At 34.2% G+C, this 12880-nt stretch overlaps 1 protein-coding gene across 1 annotated transcript in view; it reads right to left on the minus strand.

The window, feature by feature from the left end:
* The window catches only part of ADGRL3 (adhesion G protein-coupled receptor L3), an 868464-nt gene that overhangs the window by 692994 nt on the left and 162590 nt on the right, over positions 1-12880 (minus strand). The window contains exon 2 of the mRNA XM_049709340.1: positions 981-1049. The gene's annotated coding sequence lies outside the window, so the exon portion shown is untranslated. The remainder of the gene's footprint in view (positions 1-980; positions 1050-12880) is intronic.

Consider the following 12880-nt stretch of genomic DNA (forward strand, 5'->3'; position numbering starts at 1 on the left):
ACAAAAATATCTAAAAGAAGAGACATCAAGGGGAAATTTCAGGATCTACAAAGGTGAGTGTAATGTTTTTATACTCTTAAGTTAGTACTCTTAGAGTAAAAAGGAAAATACAGAATCTTTGAAAATAGGTTTATAATGATTTATAGTACATACAAATTATATTACAATTCAAAATTAAATGAACATGATTTTAATATAAAGAAAATAAAAAAGTTATTTCTACTTTTAAGCTGCATATTTATAAGAATTTACATTCTAGAAATTACAAAATTGCTTTAAGGAAGTTAGTAACTTTAAGAAGAAAGGAAATTCCAATTTATTGTTGATTGATTAATATAAAGGCCTGTTTAGCCTTCAAATGATTGCTGAAGAAGATGCAAATATGTGTTCTGGCCTAAGGTTATACTCCTTGAAGTCTCTTAGGTTATACTCTATATATATATTTGTGATAAATAAAAACACTTTTGAAAAGGACGTGCTTTATGTTAAACAGCTTGGTCTATAAAATGCATACATTTTATTTCCTAATATTGACATTCACTATCACAGATATGTAATTGAGAGCAAATCGAATGAATTAAGCAAAAATGGCTTTAATGAACTGTGTCATATACATGTACTAATTTCTTAAAAATCTGAATAGTTATTCCATATTAGTTAAGAGAGTAAGACAGTGATGTATCTTTTAAAAGAGGTAGAAAGCTACTGAAATTATTTATTTTTAGTAGCTCATTTATTTTTCATATAGCTGGAGTACACTTCCCCACAACAGCAAATACTTTGAAGTATATTATTTACATTTCTGTTCACAAGAAATGTCTATTTTCCAAAAATATGTAAAATTTCATTTCACTAGCCCATTAAATGTTAAATTTTCAATATGATACTTATAAAAGCAGATACTAACTTGAATATAAACATATTAAATACACTTTGAAATTACTAACAATCATGATTCCCAACAATAATTTAATAATTACCTTAATTTGCTCTTCAGTTGCTAAAAATCCATGTTTTTTTCCTCCGATTTACTGAACATTTAAACATTTCTGTAAAAAAAAGTTAATTAGATGATGAGAAAAAATATACATTTTATTTTATGGTTATAGTTGTAGGACTACTTGAATAGACTTTTGTATTTCTTATTGTTTGTCAAGTGTATTTTTTCCCACAATGCGTGGGGTGTAGCAGCAGAACCATGTGTAAAAACGAATTTCAATTTACATGTGACCTATATTTGTACACCATCACATTACTATAATGTTCACTGGGAAAAGTGAATGAATTTGATAGGCATGGAATTTAAATATTTTCCTAATTCAATGAACACACAAGGTTTTAAAATAAATTCTGAGATTTCCAAGAAATGTACTGGTTTCTTGCAACAGGCACTTCTAGCTAAGATCCTGGGTGTGTTTAACCACTTTTATTACTAGAACTGCTGTGAGAAAGAAATTGGAGGAAGACCTTACTATATCTCCCTACTCCATCATACATATACACACAAACACAAAAAATACACATGCTCTGTGTATTCATGTATAAATACAGAAGCTATGATTACAATAATTTAGACAATTTCAGATTTTAAAAATATTAGAAAGGAATAAACAATGAGAGTTTACTTAAATGGTAGATTTTGGTCTTCATTTTCTGTAAATTACCATAGCATTTTCTATTTTTGTTATTATTAAAATAATATCAATGTCAGACATTTTACAAAAAAAGGAATAATGTAAAGACATATATATATAAAGTATATATATATACTCTCTCTATATAGTATACTTTATATATACATATAAAGTAAATTGTAAAAAGGAGTAATGTCCTTCAAGGTATTCTCTGAAATTTCAGTGTTTTCTAAGTGTTATGCAACTGGTCCTATCAACTTTTGAACTTCCCAGTGAGTCCACTTAATGCTTTATACAAGCATCACCTGTATTAATTATTATGATACTTAGTATTTATTACACTATTAGTAGTATTATAGTAGTAGTATGCTATTAGCAGAAGGTTAAGAAATCATGTACATGCCAAAACAATGACAAAATCTATTATCTATTCTAGAATCTTGTCCCCCAAATGGATAAGGAATTAGATACAGGCAGAAAGTCATTAGCATAAAACTAAAATTGAGTTCTCCTTTACAGAATCACTATTGATTACCATCAGATATGTATGAAAACAAATTAGTGGAAAAATATTCACTAGTAGAATCATTATATTTTGTTTGAGCATTTTAAAACATTAAAGCAATAGAACTCGCTGTATTTTTTCCAGTGAATATCTACCCATATTTGGCCAATCAGTGAGGTTTGGTACAAGAGCAATCCAAGTCCATGTTTGAATGGCACATTTGACCACTTGAACAGGAACCTGAAAGCAATTTTTTCATCAACTTCTTGAATTTCCCTGTACAACTCTTCTTTCAACAAATTGAATGTGTTCCTTGAATAATTATTGGCTAAAATACCAATAAGGTATTTTTCCCTGTTTTTTGAAGAAAAACCATGTCCCACCTTGTAAATATTCTACATATCTGGGCAATCATGGGTAATGACAGCACAGGTTCTCCTCCAAATATCCTCGTGCTTTAGATCTTTTTTTCTCCCATTTAGAAAATACATCCTGAAATCCAAACATAACTTATTCCACAACATTCTCCCTGATAGCACCAGAACGACTACGCCACAGACAGAGCCAAGCAGATTTTCCCTGATGCTCCGTTACCTCTTTGTGTATTCTTCTATTTTGCTGAACCCTACATTGTAATGTGGATTATTTGAGAACTGGGGTTGTGACTACTTATTCAATTTCCATTACCCCTCCCTAAAGAACAAAGCCCCTAATACAGCCTCAAAAATGCTGACTGGGTGAACAAAACAATTTTTTTAGTTAAAAATTAAAATTATTGATTGGAAACTGTCTGTATAGACCTTATATAAATTGAGACCAAGAACAAAAGTGCACCATTATAGGTGCCTTTGATTTTGTTTGCATAACTATCTCTGTAGGTCATATTTCTATTGATACAGAAGAATAGAGATTCTCCAACTTACAGTATGGCTATTCAACGTCTCAGTACTTCACTCAATTACAGCCACTTAAGGGACTCACGAGTTGTAGACAACTCAGAGGAAAGAACAAGGGCACACACGGTCACTTAGCCTCCTAAGAGGAGGAAGGTCAGGTCTGAGGTAAAACACAGAAAGGAAAAGAGGAGTGGACAGGTAAAGGGAATAGAAAAGCAGAGAAGGGCAAGAAAAGGTATATCAAATAACACTATTCTATCAGTATAAAGTAATAAGGCTTTTCTAATTAGTAAACTTTCTTTTCTAATTAGTAAATTAGAATTTACTAATTTCTTTTCTAGTTAGTAAACTTGCCTAAAAGGGATTTTTAAAAGAAAAGTCACTGGAATTATTTTTGAGCAATGTGACTACATCGAAGGAAAACACTCATGGAAGACATAAGAATTTGATGAGTTTATATTTTCATGTTTTCGTTACTGTTCAAAAGTTATATAAAAAGCAATTCACAAGCAATTACTGCAATTCACTCTAGGTTTTAAGAAGTAGATGGAAATACTTTGGATATGAATACCAGATTGCTTTAATTAAAAATTAAAAGTTAAATCAGTCCATGCTTTAGATAAAATGTAAACAAACACATATATATCAAAAATGGAAATTAATATAACAATAAAGTTTGACTCTCCAATTTAAAAAAAATACATGATAAATATGAATGTTCAAGGTAAATTTTCTAATCCTGAGCTAGCAAGTGTAAAAAGTAAAGCAGCTTCCTCCCTTCCTTCCTTCCTTCCTTCACTTAGCAATTAAATATTTACCCTGTGTCAAGGCACTGTTCTAGGTACTATGGATTCAGAAGTGAAGTGAACAGACAAAAAATATCACTTATAGAGTTTACACATCATTCTCAATGGGGATTAAGACAAAATGAAAAAAAGAGAAAAAGAGAAAGTCTGATTTTGTATTCTTAAGACTTTTAAAAAAATAATTTTTAAGTTTTAAACACTATTTTCTGAACAATTTATATTCTCATTTAACTTAAAAAATTTCAAGGACTAAAACACTTTATTTATATTCTCATTTAACCTTTACAAAAATCTTCTGAGATTGGTATGAATGCTATCTTCTAGTTTACAAATAAATATTCTAAGACACTAAGTGGTAAAATCAGAATTTGATCACAAGTAGTCCAAATTCAGAGTCTATACCCTCAAGCTTCTCAATAGCATTATACTGACTATTACTGTCCATATATGTTACGAGGATGTTTACATTGGAAGGAACACAAGCTTCCTTAAATGAATTTTTCAGGAAACAGTCATCTCAGAATTTCCTAACATTGATGACTATTAGGAGGCACATTCACATTCTGATATTTAAATGAGATTCCCCAGGAAATCTCAGTAAAAATTAGTCTGGAGTTAAGAGGAAAAGACATTTTATTGTCTTTGTCTGTGTGGCATTAATTCCAAAAGTATCTGACATCTTGTACTGAACTGTCCAGGAAAGGTTCATGAAGCAATAAAGAAGCGACATGTACAAACATATTTTTGAAAGATCATTCTGCTATCAGTTAATAGATGGTCTGCAACCTAAGATGACAGTGATATTTTTAATGATCAATGAGAACTGAGATTTTATAAAAATACAATGAATCAAAGAAGTCATTATAAGGCAACATTTTTGTCTATGAGAGCTAGTCTTTCAATCATTTTCAGAATTAAACAAATAAATACTGGGTGCCACAATTTATTATCTGTGAAAGGAAGTATATGGCCTTCATACTATCATTTCAAACTATTTGGAAGTTAAGAAAATACAGGACAAAGCTCTATAAATAGATACATTAACAGCATTATTGACATTCCATCTCCATATCTTCAACTTGCCTTCAAGTGTTACCTCTTTAGTTGTGATGCTCAAATCATTTTTCCAACTACCCCCTTTCAGTCTTCCAATCTACTAGTCTATGAGTTATCTTCAAATATTTTCTACTTTAATTCCTTATTGATAACCGTCACCATGTACCACCATATTATTCTCTCTGCAGTGTTTAGATTCGTTTTTCATCTCTATTTCCGTTAACATAATCATCCTAGCCACGTGAAGCAGGCAGAGGCAAAAATATTCCTATTTTACAGATTAGAAAGCTGCAACTCATAAAGATTATCATGGTTATAAAGTAATAGTGCCAAAACAAGAATCCAAATCATCTGACACTTAGTTTGGCCACCTGCTACTACATGTTGTCACCACTGGCCCCCGTAACTGCCATACTGCAACAGCACCTTGGTACTCTTAGAGCACCATTCTATCCCCTTTTAAATCTACCTTGAAAACAGTTAACAGAATAATCCAAGACCTCGTTTTCCTCAGTAATCCAAAAATGCACCCTATTGCTTACCACAGAGTCTGGCTTTCAAGACCCTCTATAGGATGAATACATTCTTTTCCATTATAAACATTTTTTGACACTACTCTACTCCATTAAACTGAATTTCCCCATCAGCCAGCTTGGGCTGCTGGCTGGTTCCTCAGACAGATTACAGCTCAGATAGAGTAGCTTGTTAAGGTAAACTCCATGAATTTAGCCTCAACACTTTGAGCACAAAAAAATCTCTAAAGATCCTGGTGCTTTTTTTTTTTTTTTTTTTTTTGCGGTACGCGGGCCTCTCACTGTTGTGGCCTCTCCCATTGCGGAACACAGGCTCCAGACGCGCAGGCTCAGCGGCCATAGCTCACGGGCCTAGCCGCTCCGTGGCATGTGGGATCTTCCAGGACCAGGGCACGAATCTGCGTCCCCTGCACCGGCAGGACTCTCAACCACTGAGCCACCAGGGAAGCCCTGCTGGTGCATTTTAAATCAAGAGGCAAAGTTTAATTCTAAATGCACCATATTTTTCACATGTGATAATTTAGAGGCCCCAAGAATGTATGCTATTTTATAAAGGAGAATACCTTAGGGTAGATTCTAAATCAATTATAAAACTAGACAAAATTGCCAAAAACAACTATTTCAGAACAATGGAAATTGACTAGTCATATAATAAATTAAGTGCTTATGCCAGAAAAACTACTCTGCTTTTGGTAAGAACAGTAGGGATGCTGTGGCATTTTTACCTAGGAATTATACCATCTTTCTCGTAATTTAAAAGAATTGAAATCATACAGAATGAGTTTTCTAACCAAAACAGAATTAAATTCAAAATAAAAAGACAGAGGTTTTGGAAATCCCTAAATATTTGGACTTTAGGCTCCGGACGCACAGGCTTGGCGGCCATGGCTCACAGGCCCAGCCGCTCCGCTCATGTGGGATCCTCCCAGACCGGGGCACGAACCCGTGTCCCCTGCATCGGCAGGCGGACTCCCAACCACTGCGCCACCAGGGAAGCCCTGGACTTTTTTAAAATGTTTTTTCTAAATATCCCATTCATCAAAGAAGAAATCACTTAAAATATTTTCAACTTAAGAAAAACTAAAGCACAACATAACAAAATTTATGAAATGCAGCTAAAGTAGTGCTTAAAAGCAAATGTATAGCTTTCAACATCTATATTAGCAGAGAAGTTCCCAAACCAATAACTAAAGCTTCTACCTTAAATGGAAGTAAGAAAAGAAGAGCAAACTCAATGCCAAGTTAACAAAAACAAGGGAATAATAAAGGAAAGAATGTGTAATGTTGACTGAAGACCAATGTTAAAATGAAAACACTCCCGCTAATTATTTATTTTATGTTATGAAAAATCCCATCCCTTTTCTAGCCCTTAGTATCTTCATTTTTAATGTGGATAAATTAGAATAAATTACTTATAAACTTCCTCCTCATGGAAAAAATATAACATATTATTTGGAACAGCCAACAGATCTACAAAGGATATAAATAATATACAGTACATGGACAACTCATAGTTCATTGGGGGAAAGGACTGCACACAATCCAAAACAGGGAATAATCCTCAGAGCTCAATCAATGTATTACCCAATATTTTTACTTATAAAATGCTGAACTTCTTACATTTTTTTAAATGAATATGAAAATAAGTTATAATTAACACAAGACAAGGGAAGAAATTTCTTATGGTGACAGTCAGTTTGGCTGCCTGCATACAGAGGATAGGACTGGGTAGGACAGGATAAGATAAAGTAGAATACGATAGGATGTGGTAGACAAACAGAAGGGAAGGGGAAAACCCTTAATTAGTGTCTCCTGTATACCCAGCCTCTGTAGTTAATAACAAGGATTAGAATAGTGTACACAAAGTTCTTACTTTCACAGAAAACAGTTTTTACTTATTAAAATCAAAACCAAAAATAGGTCTTTTACTTCATTTGTAATTCAATTACATAAAGATTGTTTCTGCCCCACAGATATGGTAATTTCCTGATTAATCAGAAGTTCATGGCATATGTAACACCAAAACTCTCATCTTGGTTAAGGCGTTGTACTTAAGTGGTAATTCCTTCAGAGGTCTGTTTCTGCTGTACTCTTTTGGCCTTGATATCAAGATACTGAAAGGCAAGAACATTATTTTCTCCCAAGTTTTTGTACCCACAAGCACCTCTTTCTTCGGGCTTGGCCTTAGAATGGAGTCACAGATGCTTTAGCTTGTTCCTATGTAAGGACCTCTGCAGCCATTGCCCTATGGCATAATAAGGAAAAAAATGTGACCTGCTGTGAATAATTCACCATCAAAAGGAGTTCAAGCACTCTGTCACTTACAGGAAAACGAGAAGCTTCCTATGATGGGAGAAAAGATGGTAAAATATACAACAGATGTGACTATGGAAAGTTAGAACCAATACTTAGAAAAAGACTCAGTTCATAATGGAAACTCTGTGTGGGGAAGATGGATTAATGGCTGAGGGCAGGAGGGTTTCCTGCTTTCCCTTTAACATTTCTGCATTACAAGTAGTCATCAGCCCATTGCTCTAACCCTAAGAGTTGGTGGGATTCCAGGAAGATTATTTCCTATGCAATGTATGCTCTTTTCTTTCCAATTCTTTCTTTTCATCCAATTTAATGTGTTTTTAACCCTCAAAAATGGTTATGTTTTAACTATAACAACACATATTTACATACTAATCATGATTCCTAAGTTCTACAATAAAAGGAGTTATCTAGCTTCTTTCATTTATAATAAAAAGTACCTGCCTATTCTCTATACTTTTAAACATTTTCTGGTAGAACACACTGAAATCCACTTCATTACTTATATCATGAAGTATTAATTGTTAAAAAAATACACATTTATATGTTCTATGACAGAACAGTTCAAAATAATTTGAACAGTTTGCTTTATAAGTAATGAAAATATAACAGTAATTGAGTACCCAAGAAGTTTTATTAAAAAGAGGATTATTTAGATCAATATCCATTTGTTTCAACTTCAGTAGCAATACAGCAAATTTTGAGTAATAAACATTTTTTTTTCAAATACAGGAGTTAGAAAAAATGTGGTCTCAGAATTCCTGTTAAAATACAAAACTATGATTCACAAATTATATAGAATTAATTTAGTATATACATCAACCAAGTGATATTGACTGCTATTGCTCCTTTGAATATACATTTTAAAGCTCATAATGTTTCCTTTTTTTAAGGTGGACTGCAAAAAGAAAAAAAGTACAGTTATCTTGTTTTTTATAAGATATGTATTTTTGAAAGGTTGCATATGAATTCATTTTGTATGTATTGCAGATATTTGCTATTTAAATGACCTCTAAATAATTTTTAAATACAATGTATAGTAATTTTTAAATACAATGCATAATAATCAACTTTCAGTGTATATTATTTAAACACTCTACAATCAATCCATCTTGTTTTCTTTGACACCAGTCAGACACCAAAGCCTAGCCTGAAACATGCGTGCTAGAACAGTATCAATCAAAATAACCTGGGGAGTACACTCACTGATTCATATGAGAATTATCTCAGAATTAAGGATGTAGGAAATCTTGTCAAGTTTTATCTCATGTTCAAAATTTAAACAAGAAACTTTAAAATACACTGAAGCAGAAATCCTAAAATATGAAAAGATATTTTTCTTTAAACATTATCCTAATTATCAGGTTTTCAGTTGACAGAAATGTACTTTCTCTTCATGGCTAATTTACACAATTAAAACGGTTTAATCTCAAATGATTACAAATAAGGAAAAGAGCCTAAGAACAAGTTATTGTGCCAACTCATGCTACCAAATACTTTCAACAGACGCATGACCGAATTTTTTAAAAAGAGTTACTGAACTTTTAAATACTTATGCAGTTTCTGTCAGTTCCAGAAAAATGATTTTTATCTCTGATATCTGTGAGGCCAAATTGTCAGCTGATATCAATCCCAAGGAAAATCCAATATGCCAGAATCCTCTCAGAGTTTTACTAACGATGAGGACCCCGGCATCTGATGAAGTGTTCTCAAAGGTTTAAAAGAGTTCGGATTGCCAAGTCAGACAGTGAATCGCAGATGAGCTTTTTCCAAAACTCCTCATTCCACTGGTCATTAAAAAATTTTTTTAATAATTTAATAAATAATAAATAAATCAATAAAATTTAATAATTTTAAGCAAAGCCACATGACAAAATTCATTCTTATTGCTTCTTCTAGGGGCTTCCCTGGTGACGCAGTGGTTGAGAGTCCACCTGCCGATGCAGGGGACACGGGTTCGTGCCCCGGTCCGGGAAGATCCCACATGCCGCGGAGCGGCTAGGCCCGTGAGCCATGGCCGCTGAGCCTGCGCGTCCGGAGCCTGTCCTCCGCAACGGGAGAGGACACAACAGTGAGAGGCCCGCGTACGGCACAAAAAAAAAAAAAAAAAAAAAATCAATAAATGTATTCTAACTAAAGTTTAAAAAGCCTCTGAGAAGTGACCTCTGCCAAAGTCTTCTGGGGACATTCCAACTGTGCAGGGGGCAGGGTGTGGGATCAAAAAGCAGAAAGAAAGAAAGAAATGCTTCTGCACAAGTGAAAAAAAAAAAAAATCTGGCTGCAGGACTAAAAGGGAATAGCTTACATATCAAATATCAGATTTCCATTGCACTGCTACTCTGCTTTCTCCTTTTTTCTGTTCCATTCTTACACTTCCTGTAGTTCATTGCATGCAGCTTTATTTCTCACTTTGTATAAGATTTCAAGCAGAAAATCTTGAGTACTGAGATCTTTAAAACGATGTGCTTTATATGCCACAGTAAAAAGTCCCTTATCACGAGACTCCACCATCTGGAAATCAGATCAATCTAACATACAGTCCTTAATCAAGAAATATGTTTAAAAAAGAAAATAGTCACACTGCACTAAAACTCAATGCACTTGACTCACAGACAGGCCCTCAGTCAACACTTAGTTATTCTTTATTTTCTATAGAGTTCTATCAAGTAAAAAATCAGAAGTAGAGGCATCACAATGACATACTGACTAACCACCACCACGAATACCTGAAGCTCTGAGGAAAAATGAAATCTACCTAAAAAGAACCTTGGAAACTGTTTTAGTCAAATTATCAAACATTTGGAGTTTTGCCACATTAATCGGGTAGGTGTTTGCTTCAATTTTTCAGAAGTTTTTCTCTATGCAAAGAACACATTGCCCAAACAAGATTCTATATAACTGAATTTTTACTTTTGTGCAGTTCAATAAGGTCAAACTATGTTGGTATTATAGACAATTAAAAGTTAACGCCCGGGCTTCCCTGGTGGCACAGTGGTTGAGAGTCCACCTGCCGATGCAGGGGACACGGGTTCGTGCCCCGGTCCTGGAAGATCCCACATGCCGCGGAGAGGCTGGGCCCGTGAGCCATGGCCACTGAGCCTGCGCGTCCGGAGCCCGTGCTCCTCAACAGAGAGCCCACAACAGTGAGAGGCCCGCGTACGGTTAACGCCCTTGATAAAGTTTAAAGGATATGTATATATGTGTGTGTTTTACACATTCCCTTTGAGGATGTTACTTTTAAATATGTCTATTTTATTTCTATAAATTATGTACATCAAAAGAAGAGCACAGGGGGCTTCCCTGGTGGCGCAGTGGTTGGGAGTCCGCCTGCCGATTCAGGGGACACGGGTTCGTGCCCCGATCTGGGAAGATCCCACATGCCGCGGAGCGGCTGGGCCCGTGAGCCATGGCCGCTGAGCCTGCGCGTCCGGAGCCTGTGCTCCGCAATGAGAGAGGCCACAACAGTGAGAGGCCCGTGTACTGCAAAAAAAAAAGAGTACATAAATCCACAGTTTAAGCTATTTATTTTTTAATATTTATTTATTTATTTGGTTGCACCGGGTCTTAGTTGCAGCTCGCTAGCTCCTTAGTTGTAGCAGGCGGGCTCCTTAGTTGAGGCATGCAGGCTCCTTAGATGTGGCATGCAAACTCTTAGTTGTGGCATGCATATGGGATCTAATTCCCTGAACAGGGATTGAACCCGGGTCCCCTGCATTGGAAGTGCAGAGTCTTAAGCACTATGCCACCAGGGAAGTCCCTAAGCTTTTTAAATACCACATACCCATGAGGGGGGAAATTCATATCTCTCCTTCTAAACAATGTCCAATAGAATATTTTTACTTAGTTGGGGGTTTTTTTTGGGGGGGGGTTGGGGAACCATATTTATTCACAGGTCTTTTAACAGTAATAAATATTGCTTGCAAGCAAACAACACAAATCTTTAAAAAGTAAGGTCTATCAAAATGAAACAGTACTTTTCAGAATAACAAGTCAAGGAACATAACACAAGGGAAATCACTGAATTAAAATACTGAGATTTTTAAATTTACTTGGTACTGCAATTTCGTTTCCTTTGTTACTAAATATAACCAATTTACTTTAAAGTATGCTTTCAGGAGATGTAGAGGAAATACTAATGGTTAAAATAAAATGTTTTTTTCTATTTTTTTCTACTTTTCCTCTTAACAAATAAAGTTGAATTCTCAAATTCATGAGATAAAATATGCAAATATAAAGTTACCTATAACTATAAATGAAAATAAAATTTTGCATGTTTCTTATTCCTTCAAATAGCATTTAGAACTAAATGACCATGCTTTATAGAAAACACAGTCATATATCCCCTCTTACATGATTATTACATACCTATTATAACCGTAAACACAGCAAGCTATGGTTATTATAGTTACGAATCAAGATCAAAGATGAACAAGTTATTTCTGGAAGGGTAAGACAGAAATGGTTTGAAAAACTTGGCTAAAATCATTTTTTCACCCCCAAAATTAATTTTTTTCTTCTAATGCTTGGCAAAATTCCTACTGATAGGCAACAGCTTTTAAATTCTATATTTCAACTTGTAATTTTAACCTTCGTTCTATTAAAAAGGATGAAAATTTTAAACATATTAAAAAAGCAAACCTATTTATATATTTAGATTTCAAGGAAGAAAACTATTCATAGCCATTTTCATTCAGTAATCAATCCAATAAACAAAGCCACAGAAAACCTGAAGCTGGGTTAGCTAACAGAGCTGAAAAACTGAAGTAAACATTATTCCTGCTCCCAGGACACTCAGATCCAATTCTTAACAATGTACAACACCTTTCTTTGGAGCTATTTAATTACCAGCATTTGGAATAAGAATAATAATAGTAACAAAACAACAACAAAAATAGCTTAAGAGGTCAACTACCTTAATCAAAGTGTAATTTACATTACAATCTGGGCAAACTGTGTTAATAGCACAGTGCAGTACAAAGGAAAATATACTGAAAATATTACCTAAACAACAAATAAAAATAAAATCTTTCTCTACTTCACTGCAGTCAAATGCAACCTGATCCAATTAAACCAATTTAGGATACACAACTACTTAAAAGCCTGAGCTACACTAAGTGATGAAGGCAAAATGGATTCA

Source organism: Orcinus orca, chromosome 4 (genome assembly GCF_937001465.1).
Source record: "Orcinus orca chromosome 4, mOrcOrc1.1, whole genome shotgun sequence".
Taxonomy (NCBI): domain Eukaryota; kingdom Metazoa; phylum Chordata; class Mammalia; order Artiodactyla; family Delphinidae; genus Orcinus; species Orcinus orca.